At 41.1% G+C, this 25712-nt stretch overlaps 1 pseudogene across 1 annotated transcript in view; it reads left to right on the top strand.

Moving 5' to 3' along the window:
* Positions 1-315: 315 nt before the first annotated feature.
* The window catches only part of LOC105813225, a 62395-nt pseudogene continuing 36998 nt past the window's right edge, over positions 316-25712 (top strand). Inside the window, exon 1 of the transcript XR_001137648.1 lies at positions 316-362. The product of XR_001137648.1 is annotated as an inorganic pyrophosphatase 2, mitochondrial pseudogene (transcript). The remainder of the gene's footprint in view (positions 363-25712) is intronic.

Here is a 25712-nt window from a genome sequence, read left to right as displayed (position 1 = left end):
GTGGAATGGCCACTGGGTTATATTGTTAAGAGAAAAAAATCTATGTGGAATGCTATGATTTGCATGAAAACATGTACACACACATATATTTGTGTATGCATGTATCGGCTATCTCTGTAAGATTACCAAGAAACTGGCAATCATAAATTCTTGACTCGACATGACTTAAGCCATATTTTTAGAAAAGCTGGACCAGCCATATGTAGGAAATGAGGTGGCAGCTGCAGAGGTGGTAGGATTGGGGTAGGGCAAGAGAGGGACATTCAGTAACAAAACCAGGGAAAACAGCTAGAAAATCATCCCAGGAATGCAGCCATGAGGGAACAGGTTCTGGAAAAGGGTGACGGCAGCGGGTCTACGAGGTAGAGCATAAGAAAGTTAAATATGTATTTTGACGCTGTAAATGATTAAACAGTTCAGTCTGCCTAATTACTGTGACCAAAACCCAGTAGTCTATAAAGTCATATAAAACTACATTTCTAATCAATCTATTAAATGTAATTTATTTTATTATTAATGGCCTGTTAAATTAAAAATGTAGTCATAATGTCACAATACAGATGGTCTTCAGAAAGTCTTGTGGAAACTCCTTTTGCATTAAAACCACAAAAGGAGAAATCTCTACAAAATCTTAAATTCTTCCTGATTTGCTCTACATAAACAACTTTTTGACCTTTCATCCTGAGAAGGACTTAATGGATAAGTCTTTGGTGGGATTATAAAAGTGTTTGCCTCCTAATGTGTCCTAAGTAGCAATGCCAAAAATATCTTCCTAACTGGATATTGTAAGTAAAAAGCACCTGTAAGGCATAAAGTAGATATTATAGGATTTATTCTCTTCACATCTGTAAGTAAATTTAATGAAAATATTATGTCTTAGTCTGTTTGGGCTGCTATAACAAAATACCATTGACTAGGTAGTTTATAAAGAATAGAAATTTATTTCTCACGGTTCCGAAGACTGGGAAGTCCAAGATCAAGGTGCCAGCAGATTCGGTGTCTGGTGAAGGCGTACTCTCTGCTTCAAAAATAGTGCCTCCTTGCTGCATCCTCACATGGCAGAAGTGGAAGGGGGTGCCCAAGCTCCCTCAGGCCTCTTTTATATAGGTACTAATCTCATTCCTGAGGGTGGAGACTTCTTGACCTAATCATCTCCCTAAAGCCTCACCTCTTAAGCCGCACATTGGGGATTAGGTTTCAACATAAGCATTTTGGGAGAACACATTCAGACTATAGCATGCTATAAACTTTTTCTTCCACCCAATTACATTATGGTACAAATTTTTGCATATTTATGGTAGTGGGTTTATTTTTCTTGAGTTTTCCCATCAATATTGACATTATCATGTTTTTATTGATTTTTTTTTTTTTTTTTTGAGATAGAGTCTTGCTGTGTCACCCAGGCTAGATTGCAGTGGTGTCATCATAGCTCACTGCAACCTCAAGCTCCTGGGCTCAAGTGATCCTCCTGCCTCAGCCTCCCAAGTAGCTAGGATTATAGGTACATACCACCACGCCTGGCTAATTTTTTAATTTTTTGTAGAGATGGGGTCTCCATCTTGCTCAGGCTGGTCTCAAACTCTTGGCCTTAAGCGATCCTCCTCCCTCAGCCTCCCAAAGTGCTAGGGTTACAGGCATGAGCTACCATGCCAGCCTAATTTTACAAATTTTTAGTAGAAACGGCTGACATTTTAACATAAGACTCCTGTCCATATTTTCCTTTTCCACCTCTCATCCCTTCTTTCTAAAGCACTTTTTGCCATCATTGCTCTTCTTGCTCTCTTTGCCAAAATGAGGCCAGGAGCTAGTTGTGTGCAGACATATTGATTGTAGCGTTGTGTGTGTGACTTTCTGCTGTCCTGTTTCCATGAGCCTTGGTCGGAGTCATCACTCTCACCAGTACAAATCAATTACTTCTTGTTGGAGTACCTGAGCCTTTGAACATCTGTTGTCCTTTACGTCATTTATGGGACTCAGAGATCCACTTGAAGTTTTTTCTCTCATCCCTCTGGGATTTTCTAAAACTTGTGTTATTTCCTGTGGCCCAGAGGTTGTTTCATTTTCCTGCAAGAGGGGGAAAAAGGATCTAAATGCTTCCTGTGATTACATAAAGTTTATTTTAGGAACTAAAATCTGTGGCCTTTTTTTTTCCCCCCTGATTATACACTATTTTCCTTGCTGAAGAATTTCTAGGGAATGTTGGGTGATGTTTACTCCTTTGCACCAAGGAAATGTTTCTCTTACTGACTAGAAAGTTTTAAAGTAAATATTTGGTGACCTTGTAGTTCAAAGTCCAGGCTTTTGATGTGTTTTGCCGGGGGAGGGACAAAACATTGCTCTGAATTTCTCTCCTTACTCAAGTTGTTAGCATTCAAGCTGTTGCTTGAAACAGCATTATTTAGTCTCCCTGTACACTGACCAGTTTTTTATAAATACTGTACATAAAATCACCAAGAAACAAAAGTATCAAAAAACTCTATATGTCTTCTTATGGTGAGGAAAGTTTTTACCGTCTTGAATTAGCAAGTATAGCAATTGTTTTCTGTTGAATCAGGAAGATTTCTTGTCCTTTCTAGAGAAGACTTTTCATATAAACAATCTTTTTGTATCTATGTAAGGCTTCTGATTAATTACAGTTTACAATGAATTATCAAAATGATTCATAATAACCACTTTTTGTTAGAAAAGAGTAGGACACAGGAACTCTTTAGTCAAATTGCTTTTTATAAAATGAAGGATTGAAAGGATAGGAAAATATGCCATCTAAGCGTTTAGACTGGAACCTGTATAACCCACTTTTATTTCTGAATGATGGCTTTATTGTCATGCTTTTTAGAATGCTTTAGTGTTCTGAGCTTTTAGAAACAAGTGTGTATGTGACTTGCTTGCACATTTTCTAACAGCATATTTTCCAAATGCAGAATGGGTGCTGCCACTTCATTCTTGGTTTCACTTCACAACTCTGTTAATAAAAGTCCTTGTTGCAAACTAATTTTCCTTGACAGTTCATTGCAACCCTAACATGTTATTATTTTAAGCAATAAATGACTGAGTTATCAGTTCCCATGTAAATAAGAGCATTAATCACCATTTCAAAAATTGGTTTGAGGAAGGGGGAGAAGATGATTTCCTGATGATATGAGAGACCAAATTGTGGGAATAATTTCCTCTTTGTATAGTTAATTTATCTGTGCCTGAAAATACCTTACCAACATGAATTTCTTTCCCTATATTTTTTCATATATTAGTAAGCCTAAGAGACCCATTTTTTCAGGGGGACAAAACAGGTTTGGAAAGCTCAATAAATTTGCCTAGGTAAGACCATCAAAGGAAAATATACTCAGGAAGTCATGACAAGGGTTTATTAGCTGAAACAGTCCACAGTATTAAGTGGATATCGATTATTTGGGTAAGATTCTATATACATTGCCCTACATTATACATTTGAATTTCCTTGCTTTACTTTCTGGAGTACTAGACATGAATTTGAAGGGAAATTTTAATTCAAACAACTATCCCAGGTAAATCAGAATAAATTTAAGGGCATTCTTTTCAAATTAAACATTAATCAAGAATAATACAATCTTGGCTTATTTCTTTTATTTATTTACTATTTCCCTCCTCTGAAATATTTGATTTATATCTCTAAAGATATTAATGTATTTGCTTTCTTCATCTCCATTGCTCATGTGTATCTGATTTGTCCCCCCACCCAAACTTACAGCAAACAACATATCTGTTTTTGGTAATAGTTGGGGAAATTCTCAAGAGAGGTTGGCATCTGGGACAAATGAGGAGTTTGCTTCTTGATTTCCCCACCATGGAGGGCAGTGGAAAGGAAGTGTGGAGTGCTTGAAGTGATTAAATTTGCTGGGCCATCTGGTCATCAGGAAAAGGCTGTGTTTGCAATTTCACAGTGAATGAGAAGTTTATTAAGGAAGGAGAGCATTTAGTTTAAGGAAGAAAAAAATCATACCTTATTTCTGCCACTGAGAGCTTCAGCTTGCTTAATTTTAAAAAGAATGGTCACCTATGGAAGACCGACCACAGGTGGAACTATATAATGATGTTGTCTGTATCGCTAGGGAAACTTAGAGACAATAGATTGGGAAGGTGAACAAACATGCAAGGGTAGCCATTTGCCCTGGAGTTACTCCAGTCCTCTAATGTCTATCCCCACCCCCATACAATTCTCCTGGAGGAAAGAAAATGTGTCAAAGGGGTGAATTTTTCTCATGCCAAGGAAAGAAATCAGAGTGCCTGATTCCTTGAAGTTTAATGCCAGAGACTTTGATCCAGGTAAAGCCATGAATCAAATGTAATCGATTATCATCCATCCACTCATCTATTTATTGAACTACCTCATGCTTTAAACGTTAAAACCAGGCTCATGTTTTATTTACCACTTTTTAATAAAGCACTAAGTTCAAGAGAAGCTGTAGGAAGAAAAGAATAATAAAAGAAATCAATGCAAAAAGAATATGTTAATATTTGCATTAAACACTGAAATCAGAAGTCTAGCAGAGAGACAGCAATGGACAAGGGTATGCGAAAAATTAAGATCTTGAAGGTGAGTCCCCCTGTTGCAGGCTCATCATCATCTTTGCAAGTAATCGATACAGTTCTCTGATGCTACCTGAATTGAACCTAGAATGCTCAAATACTGGGATGTGTTTGAGATTGAGCAGCCTGAAACTTTTTAAAGGATTTATAGAACCTGCAGTTCTATAGAAAAGTGAAGTTTGCTTCATTTGAGGTACACTTACACTGAGCAAGGGATGAAATTTTTTTACCCTTTAAGAGACTATTGCCCAGATGGTCTTTGGTATATTAGGAGTTCTTGTCAAATTGAGAATTCTTTTCAGCTTCATTTGAAACCTCCAGCATGGAGAGAGGGGGCGGGGCCAGGAGCAGAATGCCAGGCAAAAAGAATGGAATGTGCAGAGGCTTGAATGCCAAGAGCTTAGTCTGTTTCCAGATCACAGACAAGGTCAGTGCGGCTGAAGCCTGGCTGGGCTCGGTCTGAGTAGAGTTGAGCTGGGAAGGTGCAAAGGGCCAGGTCATGCAGGGCCTTCATGCCATGCAGAGGAGTTAGACATTACCTACAGATGATATTGGGGAATCTTAGCAGGGACCCCTCCTTATCCGCTGACATCCTGGCTTGCAGTCTTCAATCTTCATCTTTTCTGTCCATTCCAAGCTCACACTTAGGCCAGATGCACTGCTTCAGTGTGTGGACATCCCATCCAGCACCCAAGCCTCAAAGGCTTTTTAGTTTCCAAGTTCTCTACCTCCACTCCTCGGATTTTGTTTATTTTCAGATCCACTCTGCATCTGAAATCTAAAACTCTCCTAACTCTGAATGTGGTAACCTACATCCTTTCTTTTCCCACACTGCACTGCCTTCACTGAATTTGGTTTTCAGGACTCTGGTCCTTAATGTCCCTTCTCCCAGTCCTTCTCTCTCCTGACTTTCCTTCTGTATTAGTCAGGGTTCTCCAGAGAAACAGAACCAATAGGGTGTGCATATAGATAAAGAGAGATTTATTTTAAGGAATGGGCTTACTTGATTACCAAGGCTGACAAGTCCAAAATGTGCAGGGTGGGCTGGAAAGCTAGAGACTCAAGAAGGAGCCAGTGTTGTGGTTCAAGTACAAAGGCTATCTGTTCGCAGAATTCCTTCTTGCTTGGGGGAGGTTAGTCTTTTATTCTATTCAGGCCTTCAACTGATTGGATGAGGCCCACCCACATTATAAGGGACAGTTTACTCAAAGTCCACTGATTTAAATGTTAACCTCATCTAAAACCACCCTCGCAAAAACATCCAGAATTATATTTGAGCAAATATCTAGGCACTGTGGCCCAGCCAGGTTGACACACAAAATTAACCACATCACACTTCCCTTTCTTTTCCAACCTAGACCTACCCAATGAATGGCTGTATTTGCTTCTCCCTTACCTTGTTATGTGATCACTGCATCTGCTTTGTTAATGCCAAAGTCCTGCAGTCTGCTTCCACTACTCTTGAAACTGCTCAACATGGAAGAAAACCACAAGCCCAGGTGTAATGATGCTACAACAAATGTGTGGTCTCTAGCTTCACGTGGACCCATAGGGTTCCTGAGAAGTGCTTGTGTATCCCCGGTCAACTCCTTCACTCCCACAGAGGCTATTTCAGACCTGTACAGTTCTATGGAGTCCTTTACCCATCCCTGTCTGTCTCTCAGTAGATGAACTTACCTGTTACTATGCAGTGAAAATCATGGTCTTGGGTATGAACCACATCAACTTGCTGTTCTTCCTCCCTGTCCTGAGCATTTAAATAATCTTGATTTGCCCACACTAGAGAATGTTAGGAGCAAATAGCCCAATAGAGGCTGGGTGTGATGGCTCAAACCTGCATTCGTGGCACCTATAGAGGCCAAGATGGGAGGCCATTACTGCCTCTTGTTGTAGCCTCCTAACTCCATCTACCCCCTACTTGAGGCTAGGAGTTTGAGACCAGCCTGAGCAACATAGCAAGACCCTATTTCTAAAAAAAAAAAATTTAAAATTAGCCAGGCATGGTGGCACACAGCTGTAGTCCTAGCTCAGGGGTGAGGAACCTGTGGCCTTCTATTTTAATAAAATCCTTTTATTTTTATTAATATATTTTTGTTCATCTTTTATGTTTTTATTTTATTTTTAAAACAAATATAGGATTTGTTCTGTAAAATTTGGATTTAGTCAAAAGGTTGCACTCAGGGACCTAGAAGGCCGCATGTGGCCTTAAGGCCGCAGGACCTAGCTACTCAGGAGGCTGGGGTGGGGAGGATTGCTTTAGTCCAGGAGTTTAAGGCTACAGTGAGCTATGATTGCATTCCAGCCAGGGTGACACAGTGAGACCCTGTCTCAGAGAAAAACAATAACAACAAAAGCCCAATAGGAATTTACACTTTGTGTTCAGAATCCATCCGGAGCAACTCTGCCTCTTCTCAGTTTTGACTTCCCTGGCGCCTTGATTCCTTGACCCATTTTCCCGTTCTCTACCTTCCGTTTTCCATCTTGTCTCCTCAGTTTGAACTCAGTGCGCTGGCTTTCACATTCACACTCCTCAAGGTCACATGTCCTGGCAGCTGTTCTCCTCAGGGAGGAAGGGGGTGGCGGGGCTGGAGAGGCCTGCATTCAGTTCCTAAAACTGTGACTCAGCTGGATAACATGGCCTGTTCAGAACTGCAGAGCTCCTACAGACTTTGGGGGCTCCGTGTCAAACATGACACTGTCGTTCTCACTACCACCCCTTCAGCGGCAAGCCAATGCTTGCAGCAATTGCAATTACAAATCTCTAAGAGGACTTCCTGATACCCTCTGGTGTATTAAGAAGCTGCCCAAAAAAGTATTTCAATCAATTCTTTTCTCTGTGGAGTGGGAGATCCTGTATGGGTCTCCTCCAGACACACATGTTCTACCCATATGGGCCAGAAATGATTAGCTCACTACCTATGTCTCTTTGAAGGGCAGAGGCCATTACTGCCTCTTGTTGTAGCCTCCTAACTCCATCTACCCCCTACTTGGTAGTCTGTCTTTTGACTTGCCTCACCTGCTAAATATCCACTGTCAACTCCTGCATCTGGCCCAACAACTCAAAATGAGAAACCCAAATAGGATTTAGAAATGGTAGGACATCTGGATGTGGTTTGGGCAGATGGTACCAGTCATGGAGAGATGGCATTAGGAAGAGGAGCAGGATGTTTTAGGAGGAAGGTGGTAAGTGATGTGGCCACATTAAGTCTCAGGTACTTAACCATTGTGACCTCTTCAGGGGCTTTTATTATGCCTATATCATACATCCTGATTTATTTCCTTCCCTCCAGACCATGGGGGTTCACTTTTCATTTTATAGGTTGTTAACAGTGCTGATCACCTAATCCCAGTCATTTAAACAAGAAGGAATTTGTTGTGTGTAACTGAAAAGTTCACACTAAAATTCCTTTGTTACAGCAGAAATACTATATACATACATCAGAGATAACTCCTAGCTCATGGCAGCTTTAGCAGTTTCTCAGTCTGTTTGTACTGTAGTATCTTAACTATCTTTGCCTAACTATTTGCCTAACTATTCATGGTCTGAAGCACATCCCAAACAAGGGGACTCAAAAGCTAGTGAGCTAATAGTGAGGGAAAAATACCTCTAAAGTCACCAACCAACCAGCTTTCTTATTTGGGTCAAGTGTATAGTTTCTGCAGAGCTATTAAATGAGGTTTCTTAAAAATAATTCTATTTATTCATCAGTTAATCTAAGCATGTAATATCATTGCCCCTTCAAATGCCAGTCAACAAGGAGAAAGAGTAATGAGGACAGCACTTAAATGCTCTGCAAGCATCTGGGAGGGTCTGGAATTGTCAGTTGCTATTCACAACATTGGCTGGCATCAGAAAGAGGCATGGAAGAAAGCATGTGCTGCGACATCTCCTGAGTATTCCTCTAGACCTGGCTCTCTTCCCACACAAAGGCCCACTCTTAGAAGGCCATTTTATGAATTAATGATGGCAAATGCCAAGCATGCACTTGTGTGTGCATGTGCATGTGTGTACTTGAATCTTGAGCATTTGAAACAGCTCTCGCAGACCTCTATACCATCAGAGTGATAGTGTCAGGAAGACAGCTCCGTGTCCAGCCTGGAGCTCAAAACAGTGGCTGGGCTGCAGATAGAGCTTTGGGAGTCATTGATATGCTGGTGAAGATTGAAGCATCTTAGATACCTTTTGCATCCTTTAGTTCCCAAAAGGTGGACAAGTCAATTGTCCTACTTTTAAAATACTAAATACATGTAAAGGTACACCCAAGCATAAAATTAAAGAGAACTCAGTGAACGAATATATGGATGAATGAATGAGTCAGTAAGTTCTCCCTGAGAGTAAGTTAAGTTCTTGGGAATGTTTGTTATCTTCGTCGGCCTACTTAAAAGTGCCATGGTGCTCTTTCAGTGCCTGAGGGTCTCTTGTTATTTGTAAGCCAAAAGTAAAAAATGATGGTCTAACATCCTATTAATTCATTAGTTAATGCTGCATCATTTCAAGTGCCACCAAGGAATCACTGTCAGTCATTCGGTTTTCTTTTTCTCTAATGTATAGAGCTGCTCTAGACAATATATGTTTTGTATTCATTCTCTTTACCAAGAGAGATGGTGTCCTTAAGCCAGGAGACTCTCAAGATCCATTGGTGGTAATAGATTTTACATTGATGAAACAAAATATTTTTTGCTGAGAATATTGATAAAGCCATTCATTTTTACTGAGGGCTGTTCCCACTAATAGTTGGTCAAATACCAGAAGGAAAATAAATATGGATTATCCTGGTATTACTGCTACTGACATTTTTTTATTACCCTAATATTTTTCTATATAGTCTGTATCTGAGAATGGGTACCAAACTACATTTAATTTTCCTATACCTCCTAGAATTGCAGTTGTTAATTTTATGTACCGATTCTTAAAGGAAAAGATACTTTTCTCTATGAAGGTGTGGTACTTCAACTTGATAATATGATTCCTGCTTTCTAAACATGTTAGAGTTAAAATTTAATTAATGGGGATACATGTTTAATGATATATATGGATTAATTGAAATACAGAATAATTGAAACTTTCCTGAAACAAAATTTTAGGAATATATTTCCCTGCCTTAATAAATTATATTCAATATAGTCTACTTATCTTCCCTTGATTAATATGGATTTTGCTATGCTTCAGGAAATCAGCAATCATTTATGCTTATACTATAATATATATACACACATAGTGAGAGAAAATAATTTCACTCTCTTTATTTCCAGGATCTAGCCTCAGAATTGGAGTTAAAACAACTAAAATTCTTTATTCCCATTTGTTTTCTTTTGGTTGCCTCTTTAACCTCAGGGCTGAGTACTGTCCCAAATTCAGTTTCTACTGGGGATTATGTTATTTGAGGTTTTAAAATCACTGTTAATCTTTTTTTTTCCTATTTCAATTGTAAGTCATACATTTTAATAAAATATGTTTAAGGTACTAAGGCAAAGAAATGAGTGTCCTCCAAATTATAGAAAGCAAGTATTTTTTAAACAAAATTCCAAATTAGATTACCTTAGATGTGAATTTATCTGCTGATTCAATGCTATAATCACTTCCAGTCTTTCTCCTAACTATTCCTTCGTTGTTCAGGCAATGAGTTTTTATCAGGTGTCTACAACCTATCAGACAGTATGTGAGATGCTGGGGAACACACTGATGGAAAACCACAATCTCTGCCCTCAATGTACTTATAAGGTCAGTGGGGCATCAGACAGGGTTCTTACGCATCACTGGCTGAAAGAATCAAGGCTAGATTTCAAGTTCATTATTCTCAGTCAATTATAAAGCAAAATTTTATCAGCTGTCTTGGAAAATTGAAGTTTGACTCTGGCTGCTAAAGTTTGAAAGAGGCTTCAACATCTTATTGTTCTAGATCAGTGGTTCTAAAATTCTAATGTGCCTGGAATCACTGGAGGAGTTGTTAAAACACAGATTGCTGGGCTCCACCCTGGAGGTTCTAATTCAGTAGGTCGAGGGTTGGAGGTGGGTGGATTTGTGTTTGTAACAACTCCACAGATGCTGCTATTTTGGGGACCACACTTTGAGAACCACTGGTGTAAATTATCTTGTTCTTTAATAGACCCTCCTTCCAGTGACAACAGTGATAATAATGATGTGAATGAGTCACATTTAGTGAGCTCTTGTGGAGCGTCAGGTATTGTGCCCTTTACATCCATCATTACGTTCAGTCTTCATGACAACCTAATGAAATAGGTGTGATTACTGTGCTCATTCTACAAGTAAGGAAATGAACATTTGGAGAATTAATTATTTGCCCAAGATCATAGAGCTAGTAAATGACAAAAGCCAGGATTTGAACCTGAATCTTTCTGACACATGTCTGTGCTCCACCCACTGTGCTCTCCTGCCTTTCTGTGATGGCCAGCACACCTGGGCGGTGATAGAACAGCACAATCATGTCTACTTGGGAGACACCCATGGACATCTGCAGACCTGTCTTCATGTGCGCCTGCACCTTAGGGGATTCTGAATAGATGGTTCTTTAGGCTCTTGTGACAGAAAACTTCCCTTAGTAATCTATTCTAGTGGCTAATAAGCTTTAGATGGGAAATTTTCTTTTTAATTGGATAAAACGTTTCTGTTTTACAGTTTTTTAAAAGCCATTAAATCATCAAGAATTAGATAACCATAGCACGGTATCCAAGTTAAATTGACCACAGCTCTATATAAAACAGGATTTGAGAGTGAGGGCTGGAACAGGTCTATTGCTTTTTCCAGAAGGTCATACCCACCCCCTTTCCAATCCTCATCCACTTAACAACCCTTTTCAAAAGATGTCTGCAAAATTAGTTTGAGCTTTTCTGACCTGTCTCAGTTGAAGTACTTTTTGCGTATCTCCTGACATAAAAACAGCAATTATCCAGTATATTAATTAATAGTCTTTTGAAGAGGGTTCAGTGATCTCGTGTCCCCACAGGGAAGTCAGAGAATGTGCTGGTGGTCCATCAGCATCCTGGAAACACATTTTGCTTTCTGGTTAGATACATTGTCTTCGGTGGGGAATTGCTCCCATCTCCTGACCCTGCTCCAGACTCTGCTCCCCCAACAAAGAGGGGAAGCCCTTTCAGGTGGGATCTCAGAGGCCCATCCTGTCCCCAAATTTGATCTTGATTCTTTTCTTTTCTTTTTCTTTCTTCTTTTTAATCTGCCTTCTTTATTTCCTCATAGAAGAGCAGTAAACCCTAACCCAGTGTTCAGGGAATTATGTTACTTCCTTAACCCAGTGACTCATGAGTAAATAGAATATTCAATCATATTCCTTGTCTTTAGAACCCTGTTTATATGTCTTGGTTGTCTCAGCTCTGTTCATTTGCCAGATGTCAAACTTTAAAAGTAAACTCTCATCCTAGAGACCTTTTTTGACAGCCAGTCTGACCAAACTACTTTATTAAGTTTTAGGGAGCTTTTTATTATTATTTTATCATCATTTTCATCATCATCACTATAAAATAAAGCACAGATACTGAAAACAGCACAAAACAATTGTATGGCATAATAAATTATTCTAAGGTGAATGTTCTTGAAACCTTAGCCCTGTCAAGAAATAGAACTTTGTCCCCCACCCAGAAGCCCCTTCCATGTACGTCATTCCAATCACAGATCCCTCCCTCCCTGCAAGGTAACCATATCCTGACTTTATTATGATCACTTCAGTGTGTTTTCATAGTATTATTTTGCAGTTGTGCATCCTTAGCACTATAGTTTAATCTTGTTCATTGTTTACATTTGATGTCCCTTTAAGTCTCTCTTAATTTACAGATTTCCTCTCCATCTTTCTTTTCCTTCAAATATATGTGGAATAATCTAGGCCATTTGACCTTTAGAGTTTTCCAAAGTCTGGATTTTGCTGATTACAGCCTTGTGGTGCAATTTAACATGTTCCCCTGTCCTCCATATCTCCTAAAAATAGGCAACTAAATCCAGGCACTGGATGAGACTCATGTTTACTCCCTTTGGCAAGATTCTAGGTGGTATTTGGCAAGATCAAAGGAGGCACATGATATCTGGTTGTCTCTCTTTTTGTAATAAGAACAGTTTTTATACTTAATGTCTATATCTATTAATTCATTAGGGTTGCAAAATGGTGCTATTCTAATTCTATCATTTCTTTCACATTTATTAGTTGGAATATATTTATAAAGAGATACTACAGTTACTGTTGATTTATCAATGGCATGCTTCATGTAGGAAAAGAATAAATGCTTGATTCTTTCCTTTCATTTACCGATTTTCAATATAATGAATTATATCCAGTTCTCTCTATTTGTGGGTTCCATATCTGTGGATTCCACCACCCACAGATTGAAAATATTTAGGAAAAAAATTGGATGGTTGCATCTGTACTGAACATGTTACAAACTTTTTTTCTTATCATTATTCCCTAAACAATATACAGGGTATCCCAAAAGTCACCATACATATATATGTAAATTTCCCATTTTCCCTATGTATGGCAACTTTTGGGACACCCTATAGTATGACAACTTTTACATAGCATTTACATTGTATTAGGTATTATAAGTAACCCAGAGTTGATTTAAAGTATATGGGAGGATGTGCATAGATTATATGCAAATACTACACCATTTTATATAAGGAACTTGAGCATTTTGGATTTTAGTATCCATGGTGAGGGTGGGTGGGTCCTGGAACCAGTCTCCCATGGATATTGAAGGACTGCTGTAGTTCTTACACTTCAAAGGTGGCCGATTCTTTCTTAATAAGATCATTTAAGAACTCATGGATTTAAGCAAATTTAATAGGTCTCAACATTGCATTTATTATCATTACTGAAGCTCAAATTATCACATCTTCCGTGGCCAGTGGAAGCCTCTTCAAAGTGACTCCTAAGTCCTTTTGACATGACCTGAGTAATTTTTGATAGCTTTCTTTCTAGCATGAGGACATATTCTGGGCTTGTCCTTGTCCTTAAACTTCCTATGCCACACCTGGAATTTACCACTTCTCTAATAAGTGAGAAATAGTACTTTAAATATGTCTGGTGTAGGGATGCTCTCTGCTACTGGATCCGTCTTTGTTTTCAGGCCTTTTCTGTAGGTAGAGCTAGGAAAGGTATGTGTGTAGACACATACATACATATATGCATATAATTTGAATCTGCCCTTTCCCTCATTTTTCAATAGTTGTACTTTGTATTATTTCTTAGCCCTCACATAGTCTTAGTTCCACAGGTAAAGTGTATATTTAATGTCCACTAGCAATCCTTATGTCAGTGTTACCCTAGTCTTTTTGGTTGTCTAATCATTTGTCCTTGTCATTTTGGCTCATTCCTCAGGAAAGGCTCTTGGGGATGATGTTCCCTGAGTCCTTATATGTTGATAAGTTTGTGCTTCTTTATATTATAATAGAAAGTGAATTTTTCTGGCTATAAAATTATTTGCTCATTCTTTCTTTGAGTATCTTAAACATATTACTCCATTTCCTCCTGGCAAAAAGCATTGTTGTGGAAAAAATTAATGGCAATTTAAATTCTTCCCTTATAATTTACATGTTCTTTTTCCAGGAGCCCAAAGGATCTCTCCTCTCCTCTCCTCCCCTCACCCTTTGCCCTCCCCTGTCCTCTTTCCTTTTTTTTTTTAACAGTGTATTTTACTAAATGTGGCTTAGTATTGGTCATTGTGCATTTATATTTTCAGGTACATGTGTTTTCTTCAATATTCAGTTTCAAGTCTTTGCCTTTTTATATTTAGAAAATTTTTTTGTGAATTACAGTTTTTAGTATTTGTTCTATTTCCTTACTTTGGCTTTTCCTATGCAAAGGATTCTTATTACCAACATGCTGGCACTCCTCTGCATATCTTTAATATTTTAATCCTTTTTTCATTTCTTTTTAATGAAAAAAAGTTTTTTTCACGTTTTGTTTCTCTTAAGACATTATCTGTTGTATATATTTGCTCTTATGTTCCTTCTAGTTTGTTCTTTATTTCTGAACTATTTCATTTCTAAGTTTTATGAGTTTTGTCACCTCATTTCTTAGTCTTTCTAATTTTGATTTTTTACAAGTTTTCTATCCTTTTCTTAATATTGTTTAACTTATTTTGAAATTATTAGTTTACAATTTTGTTGTTTTGTGGGCATGTCTTTGCCTGTGGGATGCTATTCAACTGATTTTCTTTTTCTTTATAAGAACTTTGCATAATATCTAGTTTGATACTTTTCTGTAGCTCATTTTTGTGAAATTAGTTTTTCTGAACTTTAGAAAGAGGCAACGTTCAGAAAAGCTTCTCTTACTTCATTGAGCTCCCTCTTTTGTTGTTTCTGTGTACTGTTCAAATATATGGCAACTCACTTTCTGAGCTTTCTTGGCTCTGTTTCCCTCCCCTACTTTGGTCTGAACTTTCTGTTTCCTTTGTCTCTGCTGTCCTTATTCAGCTCACTTTTAATTATACTCCAGCAGCTTCTCACCAGCATGGCCCCTGTCCTAGCAGGAGGCCCTGATGAGTTGGTTTGGGGAGTACATAGGGACCCTTCAGTCCTTACTGCAGGCCCCCTATGCTCACTTGCTATCTGAGAGGACAGTACCTCCCAGCTTTAACTGCTGTTCTCAAATTGGTCTTCCATATTTTTCAGTGAATACCTGTTGCAGTTTTTCTGTTCTCAGATTCATAAATCAGAGGCCCCATTGCTTCCCTCTTCTCCCTGCACAGATGGCTCTCATGCAGGTCTTGGGAGTATTGGTAGTTTGTGTGCACTCACTCATATTTTGAGGTTCGTGGGGATACCTTGTCAGCTGATTTTGTTATAAATATTGTCCATGGGTTTTTGGTTTTTCTATCTTGTTGTTCTGTTTTAATGTGAGGATTTGGAGAGATTGAAAAGCTATGCTTGCCCCTGATGCTGTCCTCCCAGAATCTTTCCCTACCTGGGAGCTCTTGATAAATGTTCCCCCAGTTTCCTTCTCACTTAGAGCGAGGAGAACTATTTTAGCCTCCATGGTGGAGACCTTGAAAAGTGTTTTTGATAGAGAACTCTCTCTCTAGTCCTTGGCCTGCTCAAGACCCTCTTTTCTCTCCCTATTCTCCCAGGCAGGTTTTAGTAGGCTGGAGGGGAGCATATATACTTTAGAACTTAGCAGTGTTTGAATGTCATGAAGTATTGTAAAAAATAAAAAAAAACAAAAACTTAGAAGTGTGACAGGATAGTTGGAATATTTTTCTGTCCTGTTCTACCTAAGAGTGAACCAAAAGATAAGTGAGAGATGAAAGCTGTTTCTTCCTCACCTAGATTCATTCTTAAATGGGAAGAAATGATTTAAAATATAGTTTTTCTGAGGCTGATATTACTCTTCCAGGTGGAGGCAGGCACCACTAGGGAAACCAGCTCTGTGACCTGAGGAACATTTTTGAAGTTTATATTTGCATGGGGGGAATTGAAAGGTCTAGGATTTGACCCTGTTATAACAATCGGTCTCATGAGTGCCCTCCTCACTCTAGCCTCTGGAGGAAGGCAGCCATGTGACTGAAGTCAGTACTCCTTCCTAATGCCTAGCAGGCCCTTTCCTTCCCAGGTCAGTGAGGGACTGTCAAGTCACCAGGCTCTGCAGTTTTTCTGTGCAGGTGCTGGGCATCCTCAGAAATCCTAGCACTGTCCTGCTTGGGGCTCTTGCTGACAGCTAGTACTCCATCTGAGTTTCGACTAGGCAGGAAGGCCCCTTTGATTGGCATTTCCTTTATTAGCTGGGAGCCTACAAACAATCGGCCCTTCTACCCCATGCCAGCATTCGGTGTTTGGCCTGCAAGTGTCTCTTGGTGACCTTTATTTGCATTGGCCTGCAGATAATAGTTTCCTTAGTGAGGAGGAGGCCAGAGGAGGTAAAGGGCATATGTGAAGCCTAAGTATTAACTGTGAGGACTTAAGTATAGGATGTGCAGCCTGCTCTGGCAGCCTCAGTTCCGCTGCCCTTTATAAAGGGGACAATGACTATCATTTGCCACCCTGGTCAAGCACCACTGCAGGAGCATTTTAGAGATTAAACAGCCGGTGTCCTTCAGAGGTCCCTAAAACAGGAGGCCACACCTGATAACTATTGAAGGGATCAAACTTTGCCATATGGGACAGTTAAAAGTTTTTAAAAAATTGTTGCCAAATATCAGGAGACTTTATATTAAAAAAAAAAAAAAAAAAGATAAATATATGGCTACTCGTGATGAGAATCAACATTCAACTACCCTGCTGGAGCTGAGAGTCAGCCACCCCCTAATTTAGGGAACTATGTGCTCCTTGTTGCCATAGTCCCCCCTTTCTCCTCTACCATCATTTTTGTTCTTTTTCCTGGATTATTCCCATCAGCATACAAACCTAATGTTATTTCTCCCTTCTTAAAAATGTCACCCTTTACTTGACTTCATTTCCCCTGCCAGCTGCTCCCTGCTTTCTCCTCTTTGTAGCAAAAACTCCTCAAAAGAATTGTGCATACTGTCTCCATTCCTCTGCTCCCATTCTCTCTGCAGTCAAGCTCTGGCCCCCATGGCTCTACCCCAACGCTCTGTGCCATATGTCACAGCATGACACTTGTGTCTCACCTTTCCTCTGGTGTGAGCTGCCTGTGAGGTCCCTCCCTACATTCCTCCAGTGGACACTCTCCACTCACCTGCCCTCCACGTTCGGGACTTCAGAGCTTTCCCTTCTCTCCAGCCTCTTAGCTTAGAGATCCTTGAGTCTCTGCTCTCGATCCTCATCTCTCCCACACCTTTAGTGATCACCTTTAGTCTCCAGGCTTTAAAAAGCCTGCTGAATGCCAAGTGTATCTCAGGCCTCCCTCCAGAACTACAGTCATAGATCCAGCTGCCTACCTGACGCCTCCCCTTGATGTCTAATAGACCTCTCATATTTGGCACATCCAAATTGAACTCTTGGTCTTCCTGCCTTTGCCAGCTAGCTTCCATGTATGTCTCCATATCCACTCTCCATGCCCCTGGGAGATTATGGGAATAATCCAGGAAAAACTTGTCTGTACTGTTCTGCTCTCTGGCTTCTGGTTGCTAGATCCCAGAGGAAGATGGGGGACAGAGGAGAGGGAGATCAGCGTGTTTATTTCTGGGATAGCTCAGGGCTGGCTGCATCCCTCTGTCAAAGGTAAGTCAACACAGCCATTGCCACATGCTTCTTTCCTTTCCTGGTCTGGTAACCAGCCCCTTCTGGCCTAGGGCTGGTCACGGCCCCACTATTTACTGGCCTCTGGGTATCGCTCTATCACTAGTAGTTTCTCTCCACCCTGCCCACACCTTTGTAAATAGTCCCTTCAGTAAACCTTCCATGAATTATCCTAATTTGAGTATGCCATCTGTTTCCTGCTGGGACCTTGATTATACCCCATATTGTCGCCCTTATTATTTGAAGAGAATGTTACTGAGAGTGACCATCCTTCGTGGGTGGACAGTTAGAAAGGCAGATGTGTGTCTATTATTTTAATGGTACACTTTGATGGAAGCCTGAGGGGAAAGCAGAGCCACATAGTCATTCCAATAAATGTCTGTGACTAGACCTTCACCCTAGAGGACAGATAATAATTCGGAAGTAGATGCAAATGAGATAAAAGAGCATTTACCTTAGACAATGACTCTGTTACACAAGTCACAGACTCATGTGATTCATTCCAGCTGTGGGAATATAACATTGTGATTCACAGAAACCTTCAAAGAAGGCTGTGAAATACATTCCTATACATTTCCAACCATTTTTGCCAAGATACATATAGTGCAGGAATATTGCATCTCCTTACTGTGAAGAGTGGGCATTGATTTAGCTGCCAGAGACAGAGGAAGCCATTATTAATTTATCTACAGACACTGACCCAGGCCATTCAATAAACAGGAGGACCAATGCAAGGATTATGTTTCATCGATGCCATTGTTTACTCTTGTTAATGCTATTTATATGCTCAGCACAAACTCAAGCAAGATCCCAGTTTGTTAATGCTTCACATTCTTTTTGCATCTGATTGATTATAAAAGGAAGAAGTATGGTAGCTCATCTACTGCAGATGGGTGGGACAGCAGAAAGGGAGACTCAATGTGGAATTTTGAGATATACAGAGATTTTATTTCTAACTTCATTTCCACTTTCTCTTCCTCTCCACCCCCACAGCAGAACCCAGAACTCCTTTACCTCTGGCTTTTAGGATTTAGTTACAACCTTGTTTTTCCTTTCTGCAGATCAAACAATCTGATGAATGTATTAATGGAAGGGCTTCAGAGAAAAGATCTATGGACTTTTCCAAGGGCATTTTTGTTTTTAAAGCAACAACAAAAAAAGAAATAGTAAAGTATATAAAACATAAATCAAGATGAAATAAGAATTAGTTGTATCATTTGAGGATGTCAAAAGTTATTTTTTAAAATTGTGTTTTGAACAGGCGGTCAGAAGAAAATGATGAGGTTTATAAATTTGGAAAGGAGAGTTTTATTTCTCATAAAGTGTTGCAGCCTGCAGGGTGGCCATTCTGACAGGCTGAGAAACAATAGCCTCAGGCAGAAGCTGAGAGCTTATACTTCAAGGGAGGGACAATGGGAACAGGAATTTATGCTAAGAGGGGTGGCTGAATATACATATTTAAAAAGCTATAGGAGGAGTCATGAATATTTATGAAAAGAGAAACATTTGCATGTGCAATTGAGCTTTGTGCAGCTTCATGAGACCCGTGTTCAGAAAATGGTGGCCTTAGCATGATCCAGGGGTGGAGTTTTCAGCCCTCTGACATCAAAAGGTGAAGCAGAGGACTTGAAAACCCTCTCTGCCCATCCTCCATAGACTGGTCAGAACCACTCTATGGTCAGTAGTCTCTTATTAGGAAGGAATACTGGTCAGTTGTTGTACAAAAGGGAGGAGCAGCATTAGACAGTTGATAAAAATCAGTGGTTGGGCAAGTCTTTCCAAAGGCTGGTTCTGTTTAACCCTTAGGGAAGAAAGCCTAATGGCAGTTAACAAGGGCGGGGATATAAGAAGACATGTCTGACCTCCCACCATGGCCAGGAACTCAGTTTTAAAGTTTCTCTGGGGGTCCCCATGGCCAAGAGGAGCATCCCTTCAGTCAGTTGGGGGGCTTAGGATTTTATTTTTATTCACTAGGCCCAGAAAAGGGAAAGTGAAAGTAGAAAGGACAAATAATTAGAAAGGCAAAGATTTATGTACCAAGAAGGTTTATTCTAAAATTGTGCATTCTGGTAGAAGCAACAAAAATATCCTACAATAGAGGAGTAGTTAGGTAAATTGTGATATATCCATACAATAGTTAAAAAAGTTGTTTTATACCCGTAAACACTCACCAAATACTATCCTTGAAAGTATATTTGAACATAAAAGAACCTGTTAAAGGTAAAATGTTACCTGGAAAAAGCAACTATGTGTTTAGTATTATTCCTGTTTTGATTATATATGTATATGTGTAAATACATATATTCGTACCTATATTAATAGATAAAAAATTGGGACCACATATGCCAAAATGCTAGCAGTAATCATCTCTGGATGATTAGATGATCAATATTTGGTTCTTTATAAGTTTTGTATTTTATAGATTTTTTGTGATAGATGTATAAACAGTAGATTTCTGGCCCAATTTCCAGATTTTATAATTTAGCAGGGAGTTCTGATACAAGTGATCCATGGGCCATGCGTTAGGCCATGATTCTAGGCTGTGAGAAATTGTACCCATGTTACTGCCAAAATCATAGATGTGAGAGCTGAACCGGCATCCTCTGCTCTCAGTCTCACCTCAGTCCTTTGAAATGTGATATTCAAGTCTGGCTACTCACTTCTTCAAATTAGAAGGGTCTTCAGGGAAAGGTCTAATGACCTGTGCCCACAGATGAGCCTGAGAAGATGGTACCACCTTAGTGACCTCCCTATGGTCCATGGCCAGTGCCTTCAGTTTTAAGTCCAGAAACAGTTTTACCCTGAGAGTCACAACACTGCACAGGGCCACAGAGTCACTTTACTCACTTATAATGAGAAGGTGACTGCCACTTGGACTAGACATTCGGATTGGCCTGACTAGCATACTCTCTTCTTATGACAAAAGGCTTTAGAAACCCAGGATAAATCTAGAAGGTTGCTTTGTACATGTAGGATCAGCATTGATTGGATGAATACAGAGTTTAATAGAAGATGATTCTGATGGCCAACACCCATCTCCACAGCATAGATATACCTATTAGACCAGCACTTCCCAACTTTAGAAGCACGTCACATTCACAGAAAGATCTTCTTCAAAAGTACCAGCGTAGCCTCCCCCTTGATTAATTGAGTCAGAATCTCCAAAGCTGGGGCCCAGGCATTGGTACTTTTGTTAAGCTCCCCAGGAGATCATAAGGTACAGCCAGAGTTGAGAATCATGGTGCAGGGAGTCCCAGGGCATTCTCAGCATCCTCACCAAGTTGCGTGAGGCCTCCCTTTCCCCTGACTCACATGGGAGACAAACTAATGTGTATCCCAGAGAAAGGCCAAAATGCCTCTGGCACCACTTTGGTGATTAGTTCCTTAACATAACAGGTCCAGAAACTCCATGTTGTCTGTAAAAGAAGTGAAACCCTGCTTTATGTGTATTAATTCGGTTAATCGTCATAGCAACCCTATCAGATGGGTACTATTATTATTTGCATTTCATAGATGTGGAAGCATAGATGAGGAAATAGAGAAGTTAAGTAACTTGTCCAAGGTCACACAGTTGTTAGGTAGGAGAGCCAGAATATGAACCCTGGTGGCTACAGTTTGGACTCTAAAACATTCTATTATATTTCTTTTCAGTCACTGACTTTGACTCCTCCTTGCTTCCCATTTTGGCTCATGGCCTTGATTCTTACTATCCTGAGAAAACCAAAGCTGTCAGAAAGGCTTCCATCGCCTTCCACAACCTCATCTACCAGCCTACTTGCAGCCCTGACTCTCTTCTCTCTATTTCTGCACTAGATCGCATCTCCTCTTGCTGACTCAGGGACACTCTTCAAGCACTTAAACCACCTTTCTCATAATCAGTTATTTCCTCAGTTGGCTCTTTCTCACATATTAGCTGTTAAATATATGTTGTAACATCTTTCATGGAAAAAAAATCCCTTCCTGTATTGCATATCTCTCTCCAGCTGCCACCCCATTTTTCTTCTCTCCTATACAGCATAGTTCCTCAGAATAGTGATCTATACTTGTCTTTACTTCTCCCATTCTACCGCAGTCAAGCCTTAGAGATCCCCCTCCCCACCACACACACGCTCATTAAATCAGTGCTTATCCAGTGGCCTCCACACTGCTGACTCCAGAGAGTCTCATCCCTCTCCACCTATCAGCAGTGTTTGCCAGCATTAAGAACCTCACCTGGAAACTTCTGGGACCCTCTCTCAGTTAGGTCTAATCTTACCTTACTCTGACCATCTACTCTTTTTCAGTCTCATTTGCCAGGTCACTTCGCCCTTCTGTTTTCTAAGCATTGACTGGGGCTGAGTCCTAGAGTTCTTTTCTTTCTGTAGTCATTTCATAGGTTTTGTTATCCAGTATGACGGTGATCCTCAGATTTATATTTCTAAATACGTTCATGACCACGGGGTAGGAAAAATTTTCTTAAACGGAACATAAAATGTGCTAACTTTAAAGGAAAAAATGAATAAATTAAAATGCATTAAAATTTAGACTGTAAATCAAAAGGCACTATTCAGAGTGAAAAGGTAAGCCACAGAGTAAAAGATATTTACAATGCATATATATGACAAAGGACCTGTATCTATATAAGATAAATAATTCCCACAGATAATAAGAAAAAGGTAAACAAAGCAATAGAAAAATGAACAAAGGCTTAAACAACCCAGATCTCTTCCCCAGACTAAAGACTCAGATATATAACTGCATATTCATTATCCCCATTGACTGGGCATCTTAAATTCAACCCACCACAAAGAGTTGCTGTTTCCTCCCCTCCCTTTCAACCTGCTCCTACCTTCAGTAAATGGCAATTCCAGGTGCCAGCTGCACAGGCCAAAACGAGTGGATTTATCCTCAACTAGTCTCTTTCTTTTATATCCTATATACAACCTATATTAGTTATATATTGCTAGACAACAGTTATCATACTTTAGTTCCTGTGTGTCAGGAATCTGGGCATGGCTTAGTTGGATCTCCTGGCTCAGGGTCTCATATGAGGCTACATTCCTGGTGTTGGCCTGGGCTACAGTCATCTCAAGGCTCAACTATGGAAGGACCACTTCCAAGCTCACACACTTGGCTGTTGGCAAGCTTCAGGTCCTTGCTGGCTATTAGATGGAACAACAGTTCTTTGCCACCTGGGCCTCTCCAAAAGCAGATCACAGTGTGGCATCTGGCTTTCCCCAGAGTGAGCCAGAGAGAGAATGAAGCTAGACAGAAGTCACGTTTTGTAACCTAATCCCAAAGTTGATAGACCATCACTTTTGCCTTATTCTTTTCATTAGAAGTGAGTCACTAGGTCCAACTCATACTCAAGTAGAGATAGGGATCATTGGGAGCCATCACAAAGGGTGCCAATTATGCAACTTAACAGCAAATTCTTCTCTACTTTTGAAATATGCAGAGAATGTAAGTGCTTCTCACCACTTCCATTGCTAGCACCCTGGTCCAAGCCCCCATCTTCTCCCACCTGGATTATTACAATAGCTTCTTAAGTGGTGTCTTTCCTCCTAAATCCCTACTGCTCACAGACTGTTTGCTATACAACAGTGAGAGTCAGCTTTCTAAAAAAAGAGCGAGATCATGTTGATCCTCTGCTAAAAAATCTCCAGTGTCCTAGAAGGCCGTACATACTCTGCTCATGTACTGACCTTTTCTCCTACTACTCCTCCCTTCGCACGTTCTGTTCCAGCCACATTGGCCTCCTTGATATTCCTTGAATGCACCAAGCATGTACTCACCTTAGACCATTTCACCTCATGTGCATGTCTTCTCTTAGATATCTGCAAGGCTGGGTAAATGTCACCTTTCAGTGATGCCTTCATTGAATTCATCATTTAACTCTAGATAAATTCATCATGTAATTCTATCATAAGTAGGGGCAGGGGGAATGGGATTGTAGAGGAGGGGCAAGGGGAGCTATGGGCTGGTATGTCTCCAGTCTTCCCACAGCCCCTTCCAAGCCAGTGGTTCTTCATCCTCTTACAAAAACCCTTCCTCTTCTGAGCTTCATGATATCTGTCAAGAAGCTGCCTGCTTCCTGTCATTTCTAGACCCCACCTTCATCCAGACCCATTGTGTGGCATTAGTGGTATAGTGGTAAGCATAGCTGCCTTCCAGACCCGTGGCTCTTGCTCTACTTCTGAATTTCTCTTTTTTTTTGAGCTTAGTTACAGGAGAATTATTATGCTCCTTTGGTGGTGTCAGGTTTCCTTGCTTTTTCATGTTTCTAGTGTCCATGCATTGATGTCTGCATCTGGGGTACAGTTACGTATTCCAAACTTTACAGAGTACCTTTTGTAGGGGAAGACTTTTACCACCAGATGAGCCTGAGGGTGCCGGTTGGGCAGGGTGTGGTGTCTCTGATTTCAGGTGGGTTAGTGGTGTGGTCTCTGTGCACCTTCTTCGGTTGTTATCAGTGTTAATGATGACTGTGGGTGCTTTAGTGATCTAGGCTGTAGGAGTTTGTGGCAGTGATGGTGGCTGAGTAGGTTATTAGGGCAAGGGCTTTAAGAATGCTCTCGTTTTTGTCTTCTTCACCATGGGGAGTCTTAGCTGAGGGGATTTCTCTTAGTACTGGGTCTGACAGGCTCATAGGCAGCCATAGCAGCACTGGGATGCAGGGTATAGGTGCTCAGAGTGGTTGTGGAGCTGGGTTCCTGGGTTCAGGGTCTTGCAAAACTACTGCAGCACCTGGGACTTAACATGCAGGTTCACTCTTCAAGGTACAAGTTGATGTAGTTCTCCCACTAAGCCGAGGTCTGTTGCTCTGAGGCACACCCCCGCAGTTTGGGCCCATGGGGCTGGGACGTAGCTGTGGTTCTAACCTTAGGAGGCAGGGCAGCATTCTCACAGCTCTGGGGAGGAAGGAGTGCTTTGGAGGCTCAGGCCCTGGGAACAGGGAACAGATGCAATTCAGGACCTGGAACCAACAGGGCACAGTGGCAGCTCAGGCTCTGGGGGATGAGGTAGCACGCAGTGATGACTCTGGACCCTGGGATGGTGGGACATGGCAGTAGCCCAGGCTCTGTGAGGTCAGGTGCAGCAGCAGCAAGGATCCAGAAATGACAAGATGCTGCTGTGGCATGGGCCCCCGGGGGAAGGGAGCAGCACAGCAATGACCACTCCCTGGAGGGGTAAGGTGCCTCATCAGCTGGAACTGTGGGGGCTAGTCCAGTTCCAGGTAGGCAGGGAGCTTTGGCCATTCAGCCCAGAGGGTAGGGTGGCACAGCCCAGCCAAGCCTCTGATTCCCTGGATACAAGGCACTATGTCTGCTCAGCCCCAGAAAGTGAACCTTAATGGGTCAGCAGAGCCTCCTTTTGTGCTGGAAACGTACAAATGCTCCAGTGTGCAGGATGCCTGAGGTCCCTGGGGGTTGGGGTGCCTCCTCAGCTTTGGTACCAGAGGGCATGGCTTATCTGGTAGTTCAAGGTTCTGGGTCCTCAGGGGTGGGGTACCACTTCAGTGTGGCCCCAAGGGGAGGGTGTACCAATGACTACAATGGGTGGGCTGGGGTGGGTTTGGGGTAGCTTAGTTCTAGGGTGTAGGGCATAGCAGCAATTCAGCTTATAGATGGCATGCTACAGGGTAGGCATGATGCAGTGGTGGCTGAGCCTCAGGGATGCAGGGGTGCAATGGCTGCTCGCCCCCAGAACAGGACACATGGAGGCAGTAGCTCTGGTTCCAAGATGGTGCCGCATAGTATCAGCACACGCCACAGCAGGGCAGGGCAGAGTGTTGGCTCCTTCCCTGGGAGTAGCTCAGCATGTGGACTCCAGGAGCTCCCTCAGCTGGGCTCTGCTGTTCTGAGGACTGCTGAGTCTCTAGGGGTGAAGACTGCAGGTGTTCACACTGGCAATGGGGGCTACTGGGGTATTCTTGCTTACCTTTTCCCTGCAAGGAGTTCTGAGCTGCTCCCAACTGGGGAGATGGGCTGGTGGAGGCAGGGTATTT

This window comes from Propithecus coquereli, unplaced genomic scaffold (assembly GCF_000956105.1).
Source record: "Propithecus coquereli isolate 6110/MARCELLA unplaced genomic scaffold, Pcoq_1.0 Scaffold273, whole genome shotgun sequence".
In the NCBI taxonomy this organism is placed as follows: Eukaryota; Metazoa; Chordata; class Mammalia; order Primates; family Indriidae; genus Propithecus; species Propithecus coquereli.
Note: the sequence above shows the minus strand (reverse complement) of the source record. Positions and strands in the feature narration are given on the sequence as shown.